This window comes from Mesoplodon densirostris, chromosome 8 (assembly GCF_025265405.1).
Source record: "Mesoplodon densirostris isolate mMesDen1 chromosome 8, mMesDen1 primary haplotype, whole genome shotgun sequence".
In the NCBI taxonomy this organism is placed as follows: Eukaryota; Metazoa; Chordata; class Mammalia; order Artiodactyla; family Ziphiidae; genus Mesoplodon; species Mesoplodon densirostris.
In genome coordinates this window covers 51364998-51389992 of record NC_082668.1, presented here as the reverse complement: position 1 = coordinate 51389992, position 24995 = coordinate 51364998, and positions in this window count along the sequence as shown.

Here is a 24995-nt window from a genome sequence, read left to right as displayed (position 1 = left end):
ACTCTGTATGACAGTTCCTTAAAAATCTAAAACTAGAACAACCATATGACCCAGCTATCCCACTACTAGGCATACACCCTGAGAAAACCATAATTCAAAAAGAGTCATGCACAATGTTCATTGCAGCACTATTTACAATAGCCACATCATGGAAGCAACCTAAATGTCCATCGACAGAGGAATGGATAAAGAAGATCTGGTACATATATACAATGGAATATTACTCAGCCCTAAAAATAATGAAATTGTGTCATTTGTAGAGAGGTAGATGGATCTATAAATCACTTTTTAAATAGATATAGGACAAATCTGATTATCTACTTTTTCTTGAGTGAACTTTGATTATATTTTTCAAGGAATTGTTGGTCCATTTGTTCTAAGTTGTGGATTTTATGGGAAATAATTCTTTGTAGTATTCCCTTATTACTCTTTTAATGTCCGTTAGATCCATAGTGATATCTCCTCTTTCATTCCTAGCATTGGTAAATTTGTCTTAACTTTTTTATAATTTTTAAACAAATCAACTTTTGGTTTGACTTTTCTTAATTTTTTGTTTTCAAATTCATTGATTTCCACACTATTTTTTCTTTACTTCTGTGTGCTTTGTGTCTATTTTGTTTTTCTTTCTCAATTTATTGCTTTATTTTTATAATATAGAAGTTTAGGTTATAATATTGAGACCTTTATTATTGTCTAATATAAATATTTAATGCCACCTATTTCCCTGTAAGCTGTATTTTAGTGATATCTCATAAATTTTTCTATAATTTCAATCTAATTAATTTCAAAATATTGTTTTTATTTTTTCTTAAAACTTCAACTTTTACCTACAGGTTATTTTAATGTATGTTCTGTCATATCCAAATATTTGGGATTTTCTAATGTCTTTAGTTATTGATTTCCAATTTAATTCTATTATTGTCCAAGGACATAGTTTATATTGTTTCTACTCTTCTAAATTACTTAAGGTTTGCTGTACAGACAGGATTATTGTCTATCTTCATGCTAACTTGTAAGGAATGTTTATTTTACTGTTCTTTTGTAGAGAGTTCTATAAATATCAATTAGGTACATATTATTTGATTCCATTTATATGCAGATTGGTCGACACAAATGGAATATGTTATGAAAGATATCACTATAGGATTTACCTATGGCAGATGGGGATTTTTTGGAAGGTCCCATGAGGGAACTGTCTGGAGTGATGAAGTGTTCTGTACTATGGATAGAGTGTTGTTTATATAAGTCCATACATATCCAAACTTATCAAATTTTACACTTAAGATCTGTGAATTTTAATGTTTTGCAAATTTTGCCTGAATTAAAAAAAAAAAAGTTAAGAGGCAAGCACAGGAATTTTCTCAGACCTTCAAAGGGGAATATATAGTCACATAATTTTAAAAGGAATGGTGAGGATTTTTAAGCTCTGTGTATTTATTAATAGCTTGAATTTGTGGTAGCATAAATCTGCTACTAAATAAATATCAATGTCACACCTCCCAGTTTTGAAGCCAAAGGTACAGCTACTCTTCAGTTTCAAGTTGAAAATCCTCTTCTCTAAAAATTTGATAACACGAATTCAAAGATAACACATATTGTAATGTTGTCAAAACTTTCTATTATGTTACTGTTATCAGCATCCCCTTTGCCACTCTCAGAATATCAGGATCTAATAACAACCATGTTAGATTAAAAGAATATTCTGATAAATTTTTATCCTCAACAGTCATCTATTTGTTTTCTTTCTGATTTTACCTTGTAACTAATTTTGGTATGATGATGTAGCAAGACAAAGGAGATTTACACAGCACTATCTATCCACCTCTCTATCTGTTAGTCTATCATAAATTTTCATTCAGTCTACTCTTAATAATGCCCACATTAAAAGTAATGCTGTTAACTAGTTTAGGAACTAATATTTATTAAGCATCTGCTATTTTGCCAACAGTGAGGTAAGCACTTTTAAATTTCATCTCATTTTATACTCACAACTTTATGAGAAAATACTATTATTCCACATTGTAGACCACAAAATTGTAAGTCAGGAATGTGTAATGTCTCTAGGCTTATAGTTGGCAATTTGAGGAACTTAAATTCAAAACCAAGTCAGACTATCTTGCCCATGTTTCCATTACACCAGAGTGCTACAAAATATTCTCATTTTCATCTTTTTACCAGTATACATTAATGGTATTTTTAATATCTATATTTACCTAATAAACAAAAATGGTTTCTTAATAGCAATTAAAGTCTCTTTTCTCAGCAATCTTTTCACTTTTATGCATCCCTTAATACATATTTACATATATTCAGTTTTAAATAGTTCATTAGTACATAAAATACTCACATGATTACTTGGCTAAATTTTATACTGAAGAAAGTCATGGTTTTATTATGTGCATAGTGAATTTCCACTTATAACTAAGGAACATTATAGACTCAATGTTGTATTTCAAAGTTGCTTTCCTTCAGAGTAAATAGTCCCAGATCTTCAGATAATTCTATTTTGAGATTATCACAAGGCTACTTTTAAGAAGACTTCAAGCACCTTATTAATATTTCAGATATAATTTTTGTGAATCCACAAAAATATATGATTATTCAAAGCTAGATCATAAAACATTTCTGGGTAAATTCATCTGCTCCATCTTCACTTTTATCATAAATTAATTTAATTAATTCTAGCATTTTTTTGAGATGACATTCAGTTTATCAGTATCTAGGTATCTAACATACATTACATGTATGGAATGAAAGTTCTTACATAGACTAAATAATTACTAGAATCAAGAAATTTTTTTCACTTTTTAATTTAATATTCTTGAAACAAGTGAATACAGATTTAATCTAGCAAGACACAATCTCCAAACTAAATAAAGTAATTATTCCAGTGTCTGACATTAAGTTTGCTGTGTTATTGTTAAGTTGTTTTAACCACTCTATTCCTTAAAGTGACCTTAAATCACATAAAACCATGAATTTTAAGAAGAGCTGCCAGTTTTATCCTTTATTGTATCTATGGAGCTAAGCACATAGTAGGTACTTATCATTTCTTGAATTTATAAATCTGTTGTACTTGAAACACTGCTTTCAAAGATAAAGCCATGCTTATCTGTTCAGTAAATTTTTTAGAGTATTATTCCATTTATGATTATTTTAAAAGTATTTCATCCATCATAATTATATTTCACATCAATTTTGTTTTTCTTTTTTTTTTTTTTGGCGGTATGCGGGCCTCTCACTGTTCTGGCCTCTCCCCTTGCGGAGCACAGGCTCCGGACGCACAGGCTCAGTGGCCATGTCTCATGGGCCTAGCTGCTCCACGGCATGTGGGATCCTCCCGGACCGGGGCACAAACCCGTGTCCCCTGCATCGGCAGGTGAACTCTCAACCACTGCGCCAGCAGGGAAGCCCCTCACATCAATTTTTTAAAGAAGTTCATTGTATGTGCCTTGACAATGTTTCTTCAGTCTTTCAGCCTAAAAATAATTTACAACTTGAAGGTACCTGTGTTCATCAGGATAAGTGGCTGGCAAAATATTTTTATAGCATTTTCAATGAGCTGGCTTTATTTCCAAGGCACAATTTATATAGAAAGTATGTCATATGTTTGTTGGAATCATGGAATTTAATGACTTCATAAGATTTTGCATCTAACAGACAAAAGCATCCCATGCATAGATAAGACACCTGACAAACAGATGGGAAAAGTAAATTCCCCAGTTACAAGCAAAAAATATTCTCTGCACAAACAATATATGTTTTGATAGTCCAACAATAAATTGTGGCTCAAGACTAATTCTCCTGTGCCTCACTTTGCTTTTAAGTACTTAAAATATTAGGCATAAGAATATTACTTGACAAAACCAAATTATGAAATGTATAATAGGAAGAAATAAAATTTAACTGATGTCTTTTTCTACCTGGTTTCTATAGTAAAATTGCCACTAACATATTTTCCACTTTTTAATTATTTAATTAAACATGTTCATAGTAAATAGAAAATTCATTCTATGTTTTCTTAACTAGGAATCACATAATATTAGGTAAGCATAATTTTGGTAGCTAGGTACATTACCCCAATAAAGTAAGAATTAAATCAATTTATTTAATGTTATTCCAGGTCTATGCTTTTGATGTTTAAGATGAGATTCTTTACACTACTTACAGAAATTATTTTTCTTTAAAAATCCTTTTAAGCAGTTTTTATTTTATGTGTAAATTGTTAATATTGATCTAATTTAAGTTTTTCAATCCACAGCTTAAGATTGAAATGTTTTTAATGCTTTATAGATTTTATATGAAGAAGATATAAGACTCATACTTGAGTAAAATAAATGTAATTAAAACTTTACAATTGTTTGCTTTATGTCACTAGATAATAACAACATACAGTAATAAAATACGGTTAAGTACAGGTCAGCCATACAACAAATAGCCTCTATAAATACATGAATATTGAGAAATCATACCCATCTCTCAGAATACATTAGCCTGAAATTGTGAAGTTAAATAAGATCTGGGAAAATTAAGAGAGGAGTTAAGGCCTAAAAGTGGTGGTGGTGGTAATGGGGAGCAGGGTAAATGTGAAGGGAGCGGGAAATAATTGTCTTTATTGTATATAAGATATGACATTAAGATAATGTTTTCCCTAATAGATTTGCAGAGCTAGTTCTTTCTTGAATCCAATCCAATTTTTATTGCAAATTTCATTTATATTTAATTGGAAAGTTTCCTTCCAACACAGGGACATATTTTTTTTCTCTACATGCCTGCACCCTTCCCACACAACTTCACAATACAGATTACACTTAGGCTATTTATGAATAGTTAGATTTAATCAACAAGGTAAACATTCATATAGAAATTATTGCAAATTAGCCACTTTGATGTTAATCATTTCTATTTGTGTTTTTCAGCCTTCACTTCTTATGTCTTTAACAGTAGTCACTTTACTATCCTCATAAGATGCCAACTTTTTGAGTCATGAACATCAGTGAAAATAAAGGGGGATCACCTTGAACTCCAGAAATGCAAATCAACTGGAAAAACACCAGCTGGCCTTAATCATTCAACACTGCAGTTTAGTCTGCATCATGTCAGCAGGCTAGCAGGTATTCTTTTTATAGAAACAGAACTTAGCAAATGTAGCTGCTGTTTCTTTCTTGTCAAAAGTGGATTTCTCAGGCCTCCCTGGTGGCGCAAGTGGTTGAGAGTCCGCCTGCCAATGCAGGGGATACGGGTTCGTGCCCCGGTCTGGGAGGATCCCATATGCCGCGGAGCGGCTGGGCCCGTGAGCCATGGCCGCTGAGCCAGCGCGTCCGGAGCCTGCGCGTCCGGAGCCTGTGCTCCGCGACGGGGGAGGCCACAACAGTGAGAGGCCCGCATACCGCAAAAAAAAAAAAAAAAAAAAAAAAAAAAGTGGATTTCTCCCTTCCCCAGCTGTATCCAAACACTCACTCACACACACACACAATTGCACACAAATATACATTTGGAGGACAGTAGCATGTTAGTGAAAGTTACTAACTAGAATAGGGGCATTAGATTGAAGAACTACTCTTCAATTTTGTACTAAAATAGCTTAAAAGGCCAAATGTGTTGTGCTGTCTTTTCAATAAATTATCAGTAGCAATAAAATATAAAAAGACAAGTAGAAATCATTAATTATATGCTCTTTCCTTAAGAGAAATGAATGCCAGATGATGGTCATGAATTTAACTTGAGGTTATGCTCAGTTTAAAAATGTTCAACTCCAATTCACTCTGGTAAAATCTCAGTATGTTCTGACTGTCTCCCTATCCATTTTTTCGTGTACTTATTTTTAAAGCATATAAGTCACTGTCTCCTTTTCTATGTTCCTATGTCCCAAAAAAGATAAAAAGTTAATATATGCAACCCAAAATAACCATATCTTATAATAAGTAAAGGTTAAAACCATTTATACAGTGACTCATATAGACATCAAGTGCTGCAAATATATCAGGCATATGATGGTATCATTTGGGAAGTTGACACATTGTAATTTTCTCCCATGAAATGGGACACCATATGAAACTAAACATGGCAGAAACATAAAACATATCCTGTCATCCCTGAGTAACTACTTCTATTTTGTATTTATCCAGTTATCTCTCTTTCTTTTGTTTATACCCTATATTAAATCACATGTCATAAGCTGGATAATAAATCAAATTGCTGCACAGTTTCTCCCTTTTCACCACTAATCTGTAGTTTCCCTCTTTTACTCTGTAATAACTTGCATGAATATTTTGGCTGTTGATCTCTCAAATTTTTCTTTATTAAAGAACAGAAATAGATGCTTTTTGGCAGTGAAGATCTCTAAATATGTGATTTGTACCAGCTCTGAAATGACATCGAGATATTAATTTATATATGTATGTATTTAGACCCTTGCTGTATGCCAGGCACTGTTCTAAGTACAGTGGAAACTGTTGGGAATCCAGGCCAAATAGCATGCACTTTATTAGTTTTCCAGCACTAAGTCCAATTAATGTAGCTACTCAATATCAAAGAGCAAAACATGATCACATGTCCTTACATGCAAGGAAAAGAAGCACCTTTAATATCTGAGTCACTGCCCGTATATCCTATGCTTGTTAATATTTCTGGTGTAGCTTTATATCAAAGAGGGAAATATCAAAGATAATCTGAGTAAATTTAATTTAAATTTCACACATCACACAGAAGTAAGCCACATAGAAACATGCCAAAGTATGAAAATTAAATGTCCCTAGTTTTGTCCTTTTTACTATATTTAAATACATACAATGTTACATTACTTTGTTTATACAGTTTGTGAAATATACCAAAAAAGACAATTAATTTTAAAAAGAGACATTCTTAATACCTCAATGATCAGTATAGCTTAGCATTTTTCCATATATGTTTCAAATATATAATGACAAATGGGCAAGGTCATGAACTATACAGGTGGCCATGGTAATAGAGATGGGAGCCTAAAATGAGAATTATTTAGGAGGCAGGATCAACAGAATATAGGGATTGACATGATATGAGCTTTAAAGGAGAAAAAGTGATCTGAGATGATACCCTGATCTCTGGCTTGGGCAGCTATGTTAAGAAAGTGTCATTTATAGGATAAGTTCAGGCGAAGCATCATGGGGGTAAGGTGTAGGATCATTGTAGAAGATGATGGATTCTTTACTAGAACTTTTTTCCTAGAGTTTAGTTACCACTTAAAGTAACTATTAATTATTCATTAAAATGTTTAAACATCACTGTATGTATTTATAGATATATGTAAATATCATTGCATAATTTCTCTACAATTTCATAAATAACACAATAGTAAACATGTCTTTTTTCAACTCAATTTTCACCCAAATATTTTGATATTTATTTTTATTGTTACATGTAGCTCTATTGTAATAATATTAAGTGCACATACAAGTCTAGGAAATGTGCTTAGCGGTAAACTCTTAGAGTATAAACATTTTCAAATTTAGTAGTTATTGCCAAATTTTCTCCAGATGTCTATACCAAATTACATTCTATTTTTGTGTTTGTTTATAATTTTTTTATTGAGGTATAGTTGACATAAAACATTATATTAGTTTCTGGTGTAGAACATAATGATTTGACATTTGTACATATTGCAAAATGATCACCATGATAAGTCTGGTTAACATTCATCATCATACATGGTTAAAAATTTTTTTTCTTGTAATAATGACTTTTATTACCTACTCTCATAACATATTTCAAATTTGCAATACAGTATTATTAAGTATAGCCACCATGCTCTACTACAGTTTCTAATTTTTGAAATGGATGACCTTGTGATGTTATATGTTTACTATTTCCTATGAATTGCTAAGGATGATCTAAGCAGTCTAATTCTTCTGGTAATAAAGTTTAAAGATCTAGAAGATTAGTATCAGATTATCGGCAATTAAGTGAAAATGTATATATAAGTTGCAGAAAATTTATTTATACAGTAAGCAATTGTAAAACCAGAAATCCAGGTGGCCAGAAATTTATTCATTTCATTTTTCATCTTTCATTAATGTAGGGAATGATGTTATTGGTAAAGAAAATTTTAAATAAGGTTGAACATTTAATTTGCATAAGTATTTACTAAGTCTGTAACAAAGACTAAATTTCAAGTCATTTCTAATAAAATTGCTGCAAACTTCAGAGTATTTAAATAACCAAATATATCTTCAATGGAGTATGATTTTCTTATAACTAAAAATCAAATATTTTAAATATAGTATATAATCATAATTAAATTAAATCTATTGTAATAGTGGTTATGATGTTTTTAGTTTATCTAAGAACTTTGAAAGGAGAATTTTATTTCATAAAACATTGTTTTAGGGCTTCCCTGGTGGCACAGTGGTTGAGAGTCCACCTGCCGATGCAGGGGACATGGGTTCATGCCCCGGTCCAGGAAGATCACACATGCCGCAGAGTGGCTGGGCCCATGAGCCATGGCCACTGAGCTTGCGTGTCCGGAGCCTGTGCTCCACAACAGGAGAGGCCACAACAGTGAGAGGCCCGTGTGCCACAAAAAAAAAAAAAAAAAGAAAAAAAAAAAGTTTTATAATTCATGTTATAACTTTTCCCAAGATGAGCAAAAAAATTTATCACACTTCCTTTGATCCAGTTAATTAGTATTTATTGGAAATGCAATCAAAACCTCAATGAGATCTCACTTCACACCTGTCAGAATGGGTATCATCAAAAAGAACACAAATAACAAATGTTGGTGAGGATGTGGAGAAAAGGGAACCCTCATATACTGTTGGTGGGAATGTAAATTAGTGCAGCCATTGTGGAAAAGAGCATAGAGGTTTCTCAGAAACCTAAAACTAAGACTGCCATATGATCCAGCAATTCCACTCCTAGGTGTATATCCAAAAAACACAAAAATTCTAATTCAAAAAGATACATGCATCCCAATGTTCACTGCAGCACTATTTACAATAGCAAAGACATGAAAACAACCCAAGTGCCCATTAACGGACAATTGGTTTAAGAAGATGTGGTATATATATAACATGGAATATTACTCAGCCATAAAAAAGAATGAAATCAACAGGCAAATGGATAAAGAAGATGGAATTATATATTACATATATATATTTATATATATAAAATATATAGAATGGGATATTACTCAGCCATAACAAAAGTGAAATGCTGCAATTTGCAGCAATGTGGATGGACCTAGAGAATATTATGCTTAGTTAAATAAGTAAGACAAATACTCTATGATATCACTTATTTGTGGAATCTAAGAAAATAAAACAAATAAATGTATATAGCAAAACAAAAAGAGACTCACAGATATGGAAAACAAACGAATGGTTAGTAGTGGGGAAAGGGAAGTGGGGACGGGCAAGAGAGGGCTATGTGATTAAGAGATACAAACTACTATGTACAAAATAAATAGACAGCAAGGACATACTGTAGAGCATAAGGAACTGTAGCTATTATTTTGTAATAACTTTTAAAGGAATATAATCTATAAAATTAACAAACCACTATGCTGTACACTTGAAACTAATATAATATTTAAATCAACTATACTTCAGTAAAAAAAAAATAGACATTGTATAAAGGTAAAAAAGGAAAAGATTAAGACTTAGGTTAATTGATATCTATTACTTAAGTATTTACACCCATATGCTGGATTCTGGCAGTTTTACCCTTCTTCTAATTTATTTCCATTTCTTTAGTTGGCCTCCAGCCACCCACTGTTTACTCTATTTCCTAACTTCCTGAGACAACAGCAGTAAGCTATTAAATAGTTAATGATGGCTACCTAAGTACCTGGTTGTTAGCATGACAATATAATTGAAGAAATTGCTATCCTGCCATAATTAAACATCAGGAGGATAAGAATAATCTTGGTTACACATACATCCTAGACTCTTATTATCTGAGCCATTCCCCAGCCATGCATTAGTGAACAGATCTTTGCAAATTAAACAAGAGGCCCAACATTAAAGGCCTTATCAAATCGAATAAAAACAATCTGTACCACGGAGGCTTTCATTATGAATATATAACTTAAATTACATTATCAGGAAAGGATGCATCCTGATTATATATAATATCTACAATTAGGTGATGATGACCATTTCAATAAGCACTCCTCCTTTTATTGGGTAGCAGAATTACCTTTTTCTAATAAAGCCAGAATAACCATTAGTTGAGTAAGAGATGGAAGATACAATATCAATTTTATTTAATTATGAATATACTAAATACTGCAGATAATAAAAAGTGGCCTAAAAACTAGACTAAAAGGTCTATGTGTCATAAGCTAAAAATGTATATCATTAAGAGAACTAAAAATGTACACTTTTTGAATTTAGGTAATCTCTCTTCAAACCACCATCTAATTTATTACTTTCCCTAACATATAAGACCTTACAGAGTTTTATCCTTTATTTATTAAATGTGTATTTTTATCTTCCATTATTTCTGCACTCAGCTTAAACTATTACAAAACTGGATATAGGAGAGTTTGTTGATACGAGGACTCTCTCATTTGACATGAGGTAAGAGCCCTCAGTCAGTCCTGATATGCTTCTGGGCAGGCCCTAGTAAGCTTGGAAAAGCAATAGCCCACGACAGAGTAAGTAGAGAAGCCCAAACTGCTAAATAGACTGAGAGTTCAGTGTGATAAAATTGATTTACCACATAAAGCAAGGAAACAGAGCAACTGCATCTTCTGAGCAGTCTAGAGGACACTTTGTTTAGCTGGATAATAAGGTATAGTGATAGGGTTAGGGGACTGAGGGACAGTAGTGCACAATCCTCACTAAGAATCTCACTAAGGGCTGCCATTTATAGGCTGGGGTTGACTGTAGGTTATCCAGGTATGGAACTGACTTCCCAGTAACAATGCAGATGATAAAATCCCAGAAGAGCAAAGGGCATTATGCAGAACATCTTACAGTTCCACTATATTGATGACTTGTTAATAGGGCCTTATAAGCACAAAATGACACGTGGTAGGTGTTCTTGACAACTTGGTAAGACAAATGTGCTCCAGTTAGTGGGAGATTACCCCAAAGAGATTCAGAGACTCCCCCACTGGTGACATTTTGAGGTTCTAGTCGTCTGAGACATGTAGAAAACTCCCCACAAAGTACACGACAATTTATTACACTATCACATCCTAGAGAAAAAAAGAAAGAAGCATAACACCTTTTGGGTTTTGATGGCTGCATATTCCGCTCTTAGAGGTTATACTGTGATCCATTAATTTGGAGACAGCTTCAAGGAGGTGTATTCCAGCAGGTCCAAGTTAAGGTACAAAAAACTCTACAGCACATGACTCAACAGATCCCAAGTTAATAGAGGCATTTGTGGGAGAGAAAGATGTGGAATCTCTGGCAAGCTCCAATAGGAAAGCTGAAGTGCAGACTCCTAACATTCAGTAGCAAAGCCATGATCCCTGCAGCAAAGAACTTTATACCATTCACAAGGCAGCTTTTAGCATATAAAGGGTCCCAGTAAATACTGAGCTTCTGACCAAGAACATCATGAACTGGATACTGCCAGACCCAGATAAAAGGGACCCGACAACAATCCATCCTAAAATGTAGGTGTCACATTCAGCACTGGACACAAGGATATCTAGAAGGCATACAGAAGCTTTACTAACCATTGACACAAACCACATGTCACTATCACTGTTACATTTAAGTCTTTAAATCTAGTAACACAAAAGGCCTTATGGGTGGTTTCCCAGAGCTAGTTAATAGGAAATGAAACACATCATGAATGTGTCAATTTGCTATATAAGTAAAAGCTGAAAATGAACTACTCCTGCAGTAGAGACACACTCAGTGTTGACCCTAAAATACAATGGTGAGAAGAAATATTTCTCCAATGATTGCAGCTGTAGGTAGTGTACCTGGTTATCAACTCTCTGTGGAGAGAGAATGACTCAAAAAAGGATATATGTGAACTCAAAGGCAGTGCCAGAAGTCTTTGCTGGTTGCTCAGGAGATTGGAAGGACCAAACTTGAAAAATGTAAGAAAGGAGGCTTGGGAGAATAGTGTGTGAATAGCCATTAGCAATGAATCTGCCTCATATATTAAGTCTACCATAGGGGAAATAATAAAATGCAATTAGAAAAAATTTAAGATTCATTACTGTGATATGAATTAAATACTACAATAGAATAAAACTCTTGTAATATTGTAAGGAAAGTGGAATAATTTTAAAATATGCCTGTAATTATTTGATATTCCCCCTTCAAAAGGTGATGAATATTTCCCCTTTCCTTGAATGTGGGTTAGGCCTAATGATCCACTATTTATGAATAGAACATGGCAGAACTAATGCTATTGGGTTGGCCAAAAAGTACCTTCAATTTTTAAGTAAAAATAAAAGAGATTTTTCATTTTCATCAAGATCTTTATTGAACAACATATTCACTCTTTTGTTCCACTACCTTCTGCTATTTTTCAGGCAACTTCATAATTCCATCTTCCCAAAACTTTTTATCTTTTTGAGCAAAGAACTGTTCCAGGTGCCTTTTACATTCTTCCAGGGAATTGAATTTTTTTCCATTAAGAGAATTTTGTAAAGACCTAAATAAATGGAAATCCGAAGGTGCAATGTCTGGTGAATATGGTAGATGAATCAGAACTTCCCAGCCAAGCTGTGACAGTTTTTGCCTGGTCATCAAAGAAACATGCAGTCTTGCATTATCCTGATGGAAGATTATGCGCTCTCTGTTGACTAAGTCTGGGTGCTTTTCGTCGAGTGCTGCTTTCACTTGGTCTAACTGGGAGCAGTATTTGTTGGAATTATTTTTCCAGAAGGAGCTCATAATACAGGACTCCCTTCCAATCCCACCATATACATAACATCACCTTTGGATGAAAACCAGCCTTTGGTGGTTCATTTTGCTTGCCCCACAATCTCTTCCATTCCACATTATTGTACAGTATCCACTTTTCATTGCCCGTCACAATTTGTTTTAAAAACGAACGTTTTCATTATGTCTCAGTAGAGGATGGCATGTGGAAATATGGTCAGGAAGGTTTTTTTTTTTTGCTTAACTTATGTGGAACCCAAACGTCAAAGCAATTCACATAACCAAGCTGTTACAAATGATTTTCAACGTTTGATTTGGATATTTTGAGTATGTTGACTATCTCCCTCATGGTATAACACTGATTGTTCTCAGTTAATGTCTTGATTTGATCACTATCAACTTCAACTGGTCTACCTGACCGTGGAGCTTTGTCCAGCAAGAAATCTCCAGCACAAAACTTCTCAAACCACTTTTGACACGTTTGAACAGTCACGGCACCTTCTCCATACACTGCACAAATCTTTTTTTTTTTTTTTTTTTTTTTTTTGCGTTTCAGTTGCATTTTTACCTTTCTTGAAATAGTAAAGCATAATATGCCAAAAATGTTGTTTTTAATCTTCAATATTAAAATGACTACACAAAAATTCACTAATTTTGATATCTTTTTTTTAAAATGCACGCAGATATGACAGCTGTCACGTACAATCTAACAAAATGGTTTCAAATGAAGTTAAAGAGAGTTAAGTGCTACTAGAGCCATCTTACAGAAAAAAACGAATGACCATTTTGGCAAACCCAATATATAACCTCTGTAGCTAAGTCACAAATATAACTTCTGCCTTGGCTCTCTAAGTGAGTATTTAATATACTCATATGGAAAGTACATTACAGGTTTCTTTATGTTTAAAGAAAAAATGAATAGTTTATGTAAATTTTACAATGCAACAATAATATGATATTTACTAGACATGGGGAGATGTTAAAAAGGAAATAGTACAGAGAAGGAAAATGTACAAATATCCTCATCTTATAAAGCAGGTAATCACAAAGCCAATACATAAAATCCTAAGCATATTGTTTTAATTACAAGTAAAGATAAAGAGGATCTAAAATTATCTTTGGAGACAGGCCAATTTGTATTGGAGTTGCTCTAAGTTTGAAAACAGAGAGACAATATCTAAAGCTGACAATACATGAAAGAGCTATACAAAATACTGTTTGGAATATGCAAGTTACTACAAGAAGTACTACGAGAAGTTCTACGAGCAGAAAAGAGTAAAAGTGGCTTTCTCTAGGGCATTGGATCAGGAAGAAAGGAAGGAAAGGATGGAAGACTCTTGCTCTTCATTATAAGCCTCTATGTATGATTTGATTCTTATGCTATGCTTGTGGATTTCTTTTATTAAATAAAATCATCTATCTTTTAAAAATTAGCCAGAGTGTTATAGAATTATAAAATAGAAGCACAGAAATGGGGACTTGTGATGGATAATTTTATGTGTCAACATTGATGGGCTAGGGTGCCCAGATATTTGGTCAAACATTATTTTGGATGTTTCTTTGAAGGTGTTTTTGGATGAGATTAACATTTAAATCAATGGCCTTTGACTAAAGCTGACTGCCCTTCATAATGTGGTTGGGTTTCATCCAATAAATTGAAGGCCTTAATAAAACAAAGATTGACGTCCCCTGAGAAAGAAAGAATTTTGCCAGCCAACTTCTTTGGACTCTTCCCTGGGCCTCAAGCCTGTTGGTCTAACCTGAAAATTTTGGACATGCACCTTCACAATCACATGAGTCAATTCCTTTAGCTAAATCCACCTCTCTATTTTTTCCCTCCTTCCTCACATACACATACATACACGCACACACACACACACACACAAATACAGAAGCTAAAGCAAGTTGGAAATTGGGTACAGGTTTCAGAGTAATGTTTACAGGATAGCAGGATAGTAATGCATTAACTGTGTCTTGAAGAATAGGAATTAATGGGATGGATGGGATCAGGTTGGACATTTTAAACACAATAAACCATGTGAAAAAATCCAGAAAAAGATTTTGAATGGTCCAGGAGTTGGACATTTTGCAGGATGTATCTGGAATAAAGATATATTTCGAGAAAAAGATAAAAGGGTCAGAGAAAAGTAAGTTATATATGACCTATGTGCTTGAATATATTAAAGAATTTCAGGCAGACAAAATATAGCCTGATTAAGTTGGAATTTTTTAGACTTGCCCATGTAGAATTAGGATGGGTAGGAAAGAGAATTAAAAATGTAGACAAAAAGACAGTTTAAGATACTGTGACAATTAGCCAAGAGAAAAACTAACACCTAAATCTTAGCTATTGGTGCTGGTCAGAGCAGAACAAGAGATATGTAGGAAATAGAAATGATAAAAAATATACCTAACTGAATATAGTCATATAGGGGAAAATGATCATTGAGACTGACTTCCAAGTCTCTGACTTGATAGACAAGGTGAATTGTTAAGTCATTTACCATGCTGGGAATGTAGAAGAATAAGCAGGTAGAGCAGATGGTGACTAGGAGTGGGGCTGGGGATATGGAAATGATGACAGGATAAGAAGCAGCTTAAAAGACACTGGTGCAGTTTTAAAATTTTAATCATGTTCCATTTTTAGCCACTATTGTGATTTTCAAGTAGCTATGTCCAATAATCCATTGTACACAGGAGACCTGAAGTTACAGATTTGAGAGTCATTAGCATATAGATTGTAGTTTGAGTCAGAAAAATCTTTGAATGTGAAGAAAAGAGAAATGAGAACAAAATCCTGGAAAACCCACTGGCTGATATTGAAAGAAGAATGCACCATGATGACTAAGCTGTAGTCTCAGAGAAGTAAGAGAATCAGGACAAAATATTCTCCCCGATGCTGAGAAATGAGAGAGCTTCAAAACACAGCCTCAAAATATTCTGTGGTCCAGTGAGATGAACTCTGTCCATTAAATTTTATGAGTAAAAAAATGACTTTTCTTTTTTAATACTATTTTTTTTAAACTTACTGTGAAGATAGGGAAAAAATTAGAGTGAATGTTTATATTTCTGGACAGGAAGGACATTCACTGTGTTTCTATTTCCATTCATTTTATATGTGTCAGAAAGGGAGCATGGGAAAAGCAGGAGAACAGAATATTCATCGTTTTCCTTTTAGGTCTCTCAACCTTGAGAAGCCTGATCCAACATTGCCCAGGCAAATTTACACAGGCAACCTTGGCTTTGAGCAGGATTTACTTAGTGGATGAGACTTTTAATTGTCCCCCTTGAGGGGAGGGTGTGTGGGTATACACACTATATCTTACCTGTTATGCATCAAATTTGAAATATTTTAATATGCTAATTTTTATGCATATATATTTTATCTAAAATTGACATATGTTGCATGTAGCATTATAAATAGAAAGAAACTTCAGGAAGTAATTTGAGAATATATCAAAATATATGTTCCATTTGCTTTAATATTCTCACTTGGAGACTCTGTACCACATAAATAATTTTACATATATATATATATATATATATATATATATATATATATATATATATATATATAAAAAGACCAGATGGGAGAGTGATTATGCGTGGTGCATTTTTGGAACTAATAAGGTTTATTTCAAACAATGCTGTTGCAAATGCCAAAGACTTTTAACCCTTATTGAGTAGAAGCAATCCAATGCCAGATCTGTTCAAAGTCTCATTGCTCCTGTCCTCAAAAGAAAAGACACATCAATCTAAGGAGACCTCATTGTCAGGAACTGTGTGGCCATTGCAAAGCCATGAGATTCTCCTGTGGCAGCATTTCAGCTTTAAATACATCATGTGACAGGCAGTATGATTTGTACAGAACACCCAAACTCTTCTTGTAATTTCCTGTTCAGTTCTTTTCTGCAACTTGGCTCTGACCTGGTACTGAAAAATGGATTAGGCTTTTGTACATTTTGTGGGTTGTATGACAATTGTCAATGTGAATAGAATAAATGCATGTAAAAATTTATATTATATACACATATATAATTAATAATTAACTTCCTTGATTTTGTATATATGATATACATACAAAAATTATATTATGTATACATTATGTATATATGTATATATAAATTAATATTATATACACAAAAATTCAACTATTTATGACAAAAATAATTCATACATTCCCAATAATAAAAATAGTTAAATAAACTTTGCATACCAATTGAATAGTATATAAAAAAACTAAAGGCATTTGTATCTCTTAATCACATAGCCCTGTCTTACCTCTCCCCACATCCCTTTCCCCATTGGTAACAGCTATTTTGTTTTCTATATCTGTGAGTCTGTTTGTTTTGCTATATACACTCTTTTATTTTCTTAGATTATACAAATAAGTGATATCATAGAGGATTTGTCCTTCTCTGTCTGACATTTCACTAAACATAATATTCTTTAGGTCCTTCCATATTGCTGCAAATGGCAGCATTTCACTCTTTGTTATGGCTGAGAAATATTCCATTATACTATATATATATATATATATATATACATATTACATATATAGTATATATATAATATATATTACATGTTATGCATATTACATATTAATATACATATTGCATATTAATATATTATACATATTATATATATTACAAATTATATATATAATTTATATATATTATATATATTACAACTTCTTTATCAATTCGTCTGTTGATTTCATTCTTTTTTTTATGGCTGAGTAATATTCCATGTTGTATATATATATTACTTCTTCTATAAACCAATTGTCTGTTGATGGACACTTGGGCTGTTTCCATGTCTTTGCTATTGTTACTAATGCTGCTATGAACATTGAGGTGCATGTATCTTTTTGAATTAGAGTTTTCATCTTTCCCAGGTATAGGCCCAGGAGTGGGATTACTGGATCATATGGTAGCTCTACTTTTATTTTTTTAAGGAATCTCCTTACTATGTTCCAGAGTGGTTGCACCAATTTAATTCCCACCAATAGTATGTGAAGTTTCCCCTTTCTCCACACCTGCTCCAGCATTTATTATTTGTAGACTTTTTGAGGGTAGCTATTCTGACTGGTATGTAATGATACCTTATTATAGTTTTGATTTGCATTTCTCTAATAATCAGAGAGATGTAGAGCACATTTTCATGTGCCTGTTAGCCATCTGTATATCTTCTTTGGAAAAATGTCTATCCAGGTCTTCTGCCCATTTTTTGATTGGTTTATTTTTTTGATATTGTGTTGTATGAGCTATTTATATATTTTGATTATTAACCCCTTGTCAACCATGTCATTGGCAAATATTTTCTCCCATTCAGAAGGTTGTCATTTAATTTTGTCAATTGTTTCCTTTGCAGTGCCAAAGATTTTAAGTTTAATTAGGCCCACTTTATTTTTGCTTTTATTTCTTTTGTCAAAGGAGACAGATCCAAAAAAAAAAAACAGTGCTACAGTTTATGTCAAAGAGTGTTCTGCCTATGTTCTCTTCTAGGAGTTTTTTAGTTTCAGGTCTTATATTTAGGCTCTTAATCCATTTTGAGTTTATTTTTGTATATGGTGTAAAGAAAGGTTCTAATCCCTTTCTTTTATGTGTAGCTGTCTGGTTTTCCCAGAAAGATTTATTGAAGTCTTTTCTCCATTGTATATTCTCACTCCTTTCTCTAAACTAATTTATCACAGGTGTGTGGGTTTCTTTCTGGGCTCTTCATTCGTTTCCATTTATCTATGCATCTGTTTTTGTGCCAGTACTGTGCTGTTTTGATTACTGTATCTTTGTAGTATTGTCTGAAACCAGGGAGTGTGATATCTCCAGCTTCATTCTTTCCTCTCAAGACTGCTTTAGCTATTCGGGGTCTTCTGTGGTTCCATATGAATTTTAGGATTATTTGTCCTAGGTCTGTGAAAAATGTCATGGGTTTTTTTTTTGATAGGGATTTCATTAAGACTGTAGTATGGTCATTTTAACAATATTAATTCTTCCAGTGCAAGAGTACAGTACATTGTTCTATTTCTTTGTATATTCTTTAATTTCCTTCAATGTTTTATAAATTTCAGAATATAGATCTTTCACCTCCTTAAGTTTATTCCTAGGTATTTTATTCTTTTTGATGTGACTTTAAATGAGTTTTTTTTTTGTTTTCTCTTTCTGATAGTTCATTATTAGTCTATAGAAATGCAACAGATTTCTGCATATTAATCTTGTATACTACAACTTTACTGAATTCATTTATTAGTTTTTATAGGTTTTTTGGTGGGGACTTTAGGGTTTTCTATATATAGTATCATGTTACCTGGAAACAGTGACAGTTTTACTTCTTCCCTTACAATTTTGATGCCTTTTATTTATTTTTCTTGTCTGATTGCTGTAGCTAGGATTTCCAATACTGTGTTAATAGAAGTGGCATGATTGGGCATCACTGTCTTGTTCCTGAATTTAGAGGAAAGTTTTTCAGCTTTTCACTGTTGAGTGTGATGTTAGCTGTGTATTTGTCAGAAATGAGTATCTAAAATGCCCTACATTACCTACCTACATTAGTTGCATTACATGAAAAATGTTTTATTTTGCTAATAAACTCTATTCAGTAATCTGTAAGAAAGTAATATTTTAATTCTTATTGGAAACATGTGATATATACTTTCAATTTTATTGTTTTCAATTTAATAAATTTTTAGAGCAGTTTCAGATTTACAGAAAAATTTATCATATAGGCATTTTTGCCCAAGAGTAAAGACTACTTTAATTTATCAAATTATCAAAAGAGTCAAAAGCCTCCAAAAAGAGATCCACATTTTCAGCTTTCAGGTGTAAAGAGCTTGGGAGTCATTACTTCTATACCAACAATAAGAAAAAACTATGAAAATCCATAACTTTTCTCGGACCCATTAGAGAAATGAGGTTGCAGGGCAAATTGTATACAACCTGAACACAGAGAGACTAGAAATGCAGAGTTATAGCTAAGATCTGCTTACCTGGAGCAGAAGCCACTGAGGCCATGAAAGGGTATGAACATTTAAATGGTAACCCCTATGAATTGCTGGAGTCTGAGTGCAGACTAGTGTGTGAGAGAAAAACTACGAGGGGCTTCAATCTTAGTGGGAACCCCAACACTTTCATGGGCTTTTCTCCCATCAGCTTTACCATGTTCTCAAAATGGGGCTCTGAAAAAAATTCTCTGTGGCTCTGGCTAGGCAGAAGAATATTATAGTGATATAGGCCAGAACCTTCTCCATAAAAAAGGTCTATATTTCAGGGAAAAGGACTTTGCCAGAGCTAAATTCTGAAACTTTAGCCAGCTAGGGAAAAGGAATTCCTCCCCAGTCCATTCCCATCTTTTCTTTCTGTCTTACATAAAGTGGTTGTGAAGCCGTCAACAGGAGCAGACCTTCAAGGAAGCATATTAGGAATTTGGAACCAGGAGTAGAGGTCAAGGGAAAATAAGCTGTGCCAGTGGAGAAACATTTAAGAAGGTCACAGCCCTGAGATGCAGACCTATTAAAAGACTGTCATTTAACCAGAAGATTATAAAATGCTCACCGTTTCCTATACTTTACCACCATACCAACAGGGAACTAATACAATAGCAGTGCATTTTAGATGACAGAGCTGCAAGGCACAGAATCTCTCTAAGGGGTGTCAGTAGGGGAGTTTAAAGGCAAGCACAGACAAGCAAGGACACCAAAGGAAGTAGAAGATTCTGAAACCTATAGCTACAACAAACATTACACACAGCCCAATTCCTAGCCAGATTAATATAAATCTTCACACTAAGGTCTATTTAATTCAGTATATATTACCCAATACATGTCTGGCTTTCAACAAAAAAAATTATAAAGCATGTCAGAAGACAAGGAAAAACACACTCTGAAGAGACAAAACAATCATTGGAACAAGAATTAGATATGACACAAATGCTAGAATTATCAGACAGGTCATTTAAAATAACTATGAGTAATATGTTAAGGGCTCTAATGGAAACAGTAGACAACACAGGAGAACAGATGGGTAATATAAGCAGTGAGACAGAAGCACTAAGAGAATATAAAAAGTAAAAGCTAGAAGTGAAAAACAAAGTAACGGAAAGAAAGATTGGTGAGCTCATGTAGATTCAACACAGCCAAGGAACGTTAAGAGTAAACTTGAAGGTAGGTCAATAAAAGCTTCCTAAAATGAAATGCAAAGTCTAAAAAAATTAAAACTAATGAAACAGCATTTTTGAGAAATGTGGGAAAATATAAAAAGGTCTCATGTGTAAATGGAATATTAGCAGGAAAAGAAAGATTGAATGGAGCAGAAGAAATAATTGAAGTAATAATGGTTGAGGACTTTCTATAGTTAATGACAGATACCAACTCTCAGATTTAGGAAGCTCAGAGCATACCTAGCAGAATAAAGATCAAAACATACACACATTCTCACTCACACACACACACACACACACACACACACACACACACACACACACACACACACACAATCACCCTTAGGCATATAATATGCCCAAAACCAAAGATAAAGAGAAGAATCTTCAAAAGAGAGCCACAGTCCTAAATTTAATATTGAGGAACATTTTTCACATTATCAAAATATATGTTTTGATAAAGACGCAGATGTAGAGAATGGACTTGAGGACATGGGGAGGGGGAAGGGTAAGTTGGGACAAAGTGAGAGAGTGGCAGGGACTTGTATATACTACCAAATGTAAAATAGATAGCCAGTAGGAAGCAGCCACATAGCACAGGGAGATCAGCTCGGTGCTTTGTGACCACCTAGAAGGGTGGGATAGGTAGGGTGGGAGGGAGATGCCAGAGGGAGGAGTTATGGGGATATATGTATATGTATAGCTGATTCACTTTGTTATAAACAGAAACTAACACACCATCATAAAGCAATTATACTCCAATAAAGATGTTAAAAAATATATATAGGTTTTGTTAATTGATATAAAAGCATCATAGATACAAATACAGATATATTTTGGTGAAAGTAAAAGGCAAATATGCTGGTACAGATGTATACATAAAAAGTTAAATCTAGGGCTTCCCTGGTGGCACAGTGGTTGAGAGTCCGCCTGCCAATGCAGGGGACACGGGTTCGTGCCCCGGTCCAGGAAGATCCCACATGCCGCGGACTGGCTGGGCCCGTGAGCCATGGCCGCTGAGCCTGCACGTCCGGAGCCTGTGCTCCGCAACGAGAGAGGCCACAACAGTGAGAGGCCCACGTACCGCAAAAAAAAAAAAAAAAAAAAAAAAAAAAGAAAATAAAGTTAAATCTAGAACAAGTAAATTTTGAGATTATAGTTTGTATTTTTAGTGTATAGATTTTCCTGAAGAAGAAACAGTTCTGGAAAATAAGTGCTTGAGATATGTACATATGTGGGAATAATGAATATGCTAGTCATGTTAATCAAGTACAGTTTTTCTCTATCAACAATATATCATAATTATTTAAAATTATATATATACATATACGTTTCGGTGCAATTAGAATATAGATAGAAGTATCTGTATCTTTAAAAAGTTTTAAAACTTTAAAAAGTATTCATTCTGACAGCTTTTTTTTTTTTTTTTTTTTTTGCGGTATGCGGGCCTCTCACTGTTGTGGCCTCCCCCATTGCGGAGCACAGGCTCCGGACGCGCAGGCTCCGGACGCGCAGGCTCCGCGGCCATGGCTCACGGGCCCAGCCGCTCCGCGGCATATGGGATCCTCCCAGACCGGGGCACGAACCCGTATCCCCTGCATCGGCAGGCGGACTCTCAACCACTTGCGCCACCAGGGAGGCCCCTGACAGCTTTTTATCATTCATCAATTTGACTACTTAGAAATTGAAAAACTTTTGTGATTATAAACGTTTTCCCTCATGAGGAGGGCAGCCATTCTAATTAAATAAATCAGTGATTCCTGGCAAAATATACATTCTCAAATCGGCAAATGCCTGATGACAGGGTGCTAAGCATATGAAATTATGACTTTATTATTTTGCATCCATATCATCATTATTTTATAATTTCTTAATTTGTGATAATTAAATTCAGTACTACTATCTTTGGTCTGTAAGCTATTCAATTACTTTATAAATTCTGAAAACTATCTCCAAAATTCTTCCTCCAAAATTACATTTAAAACCAGACTTCTTTTCTTGTCTTCCTCTTTTGGTTTATCCAGATACTTTTTCCCTTGGGTAGATGATATTCTTGTTTCTGACCTTTCACCAAAATTATTAGACTAGTGTGAAGAAAATTTATTGTCTTTCTACTTTTGTTTTCTTTTTTTGGACTGCTATATTAAAAATGTTCTTTCATGAATACACAGCAAAGTAAAATACTATTTAAACTCTTGATATTGCACAATTATCTTTCTGTAACAATAAGTAAGCTCTTTCCAACATCAACATATAAGGTAATCAAAACTGGGCTTCCCTGGTGGTGCAATGGTTGAGAGTCCGCCTGTCGATGCAGGGGACGCGGGTTCGTGGCCCGGTCTGGGAAGATCTCACATGCCACAGAGCGGCTGGGTCCATGAGCCATGGCCGCTAAGCCTGCACGTCCAGAGCCTGTGCTCCGCAACGGGAGAGACCACAACAGTGAGAGGCCCACATACCACAAAAAAACAAAAACAAAACAAAACAAAAACTGTATACACCCACATATATGGAAAATGGAAATAATTCTCTTTTCTCTATAAGAATGGGGGTTAAACCAATACGAGTTGAATAAACTATCTTCCAGTATTCAAAATCTCAAAATAGATAATAAAACATAAATCTATCAGTAAAATGTTAAATTTTTAATAAATGTTAAATTTTTAATAAAATGTTAAATTTCAGTAGTTCTGCCAGAATAGGCAAACAATTTAATGAATACAAGTATGTAGTTAAAATATAGTCCTAAATATATGGAATGTGATTGTATTTCCATTTTCAATCATGATTGAGAATAATACTTCTTCAATAAATACTGGTTAAATTGACTAGATTTTTGGTGTGTCAATAAAGTATATTGGGATACTTAAATATTGTCCTTACCAAAAAGAAAAATCCAAATATATCAGTGCTACTGAAACAAGTAAAACCATTAAATATTATAAAATACATGATATTTTTATAATTTTGAGTTATATATATGTGTATTTATATATGTATATGAAAAGATAATCATAGAAAAGTAAGAAAAACTGATAAAAGTTACCACAGACAAGTTTAAAATATTTACATGCTTTTCTCCAAGTTATAATAAAGAATTATCTGGTCCAAAATATCAATAGTGTCCAGATTGAGGAAACCCAGTCTTAAGAATTAACCATAGTGAATATTGTTGAGGGTTGAGTGAAATGAGCATTCCATGTACCATTTTCTGAATATTAAACTTGTAAAACTCTTCCTTAAAATAGTTTAATGACATGCTATCAATAGTTGTATATATACCTGATTTTCTTTTTTTTTTTTAAACATCTTTATTGGAGTATAATTGCTTTACATTGCTGTGTTAGTTGCTGCTGTATAACAAACTGAATCAGCTATATGTATACTTATAATCCCCATATCCCCTCCCTCTTGCATGTCTCCCTCCCACCCTCCCTATCCCACCCCTCTAGGTGGTCACAAAACACCGAGCTGATCTCCCTGTACTATGCGGCTGCTTCCCACTAGCTATTTTACATATGATAGTGGATATATGTCAATGCCACTCTCTCAGTTCACCTCAGTTTACCCTTCCCCCTCCCCGTGTACTGGTGTTCATTCTCCATGTCTGAGTGTTTATTCCTGTCCTGTCCCTAGGTTCTTCAGAACCTTTTTTTTTTATTCCATATATATGTGTTAACATACAGTATTTGTTTCTCTTTCTGACTTCACTCTGTATGACAGACTCTAAGTCTATCCACCTCACTACAAATAACTCAATTTCATTTCTTTTTATGGCTGAGTAATATTCCATTGTATATATGTGCCACATCTTCTTTATCTATTCATCTGTCGATGGACACTTAGGTTGCTTCCATGTTCTGGCTGTTGTAAATAGTGCTGCAATGAACATTGTGGTGCATCAGTCTTTATGAATTATGGTTTTCTCAGGGTATATGCCCAGTAGTGGGATTATTGGGTCATATGGTAGTTCTATTTTTAGTTTTTTAAGGAACCTCCATACTGTTC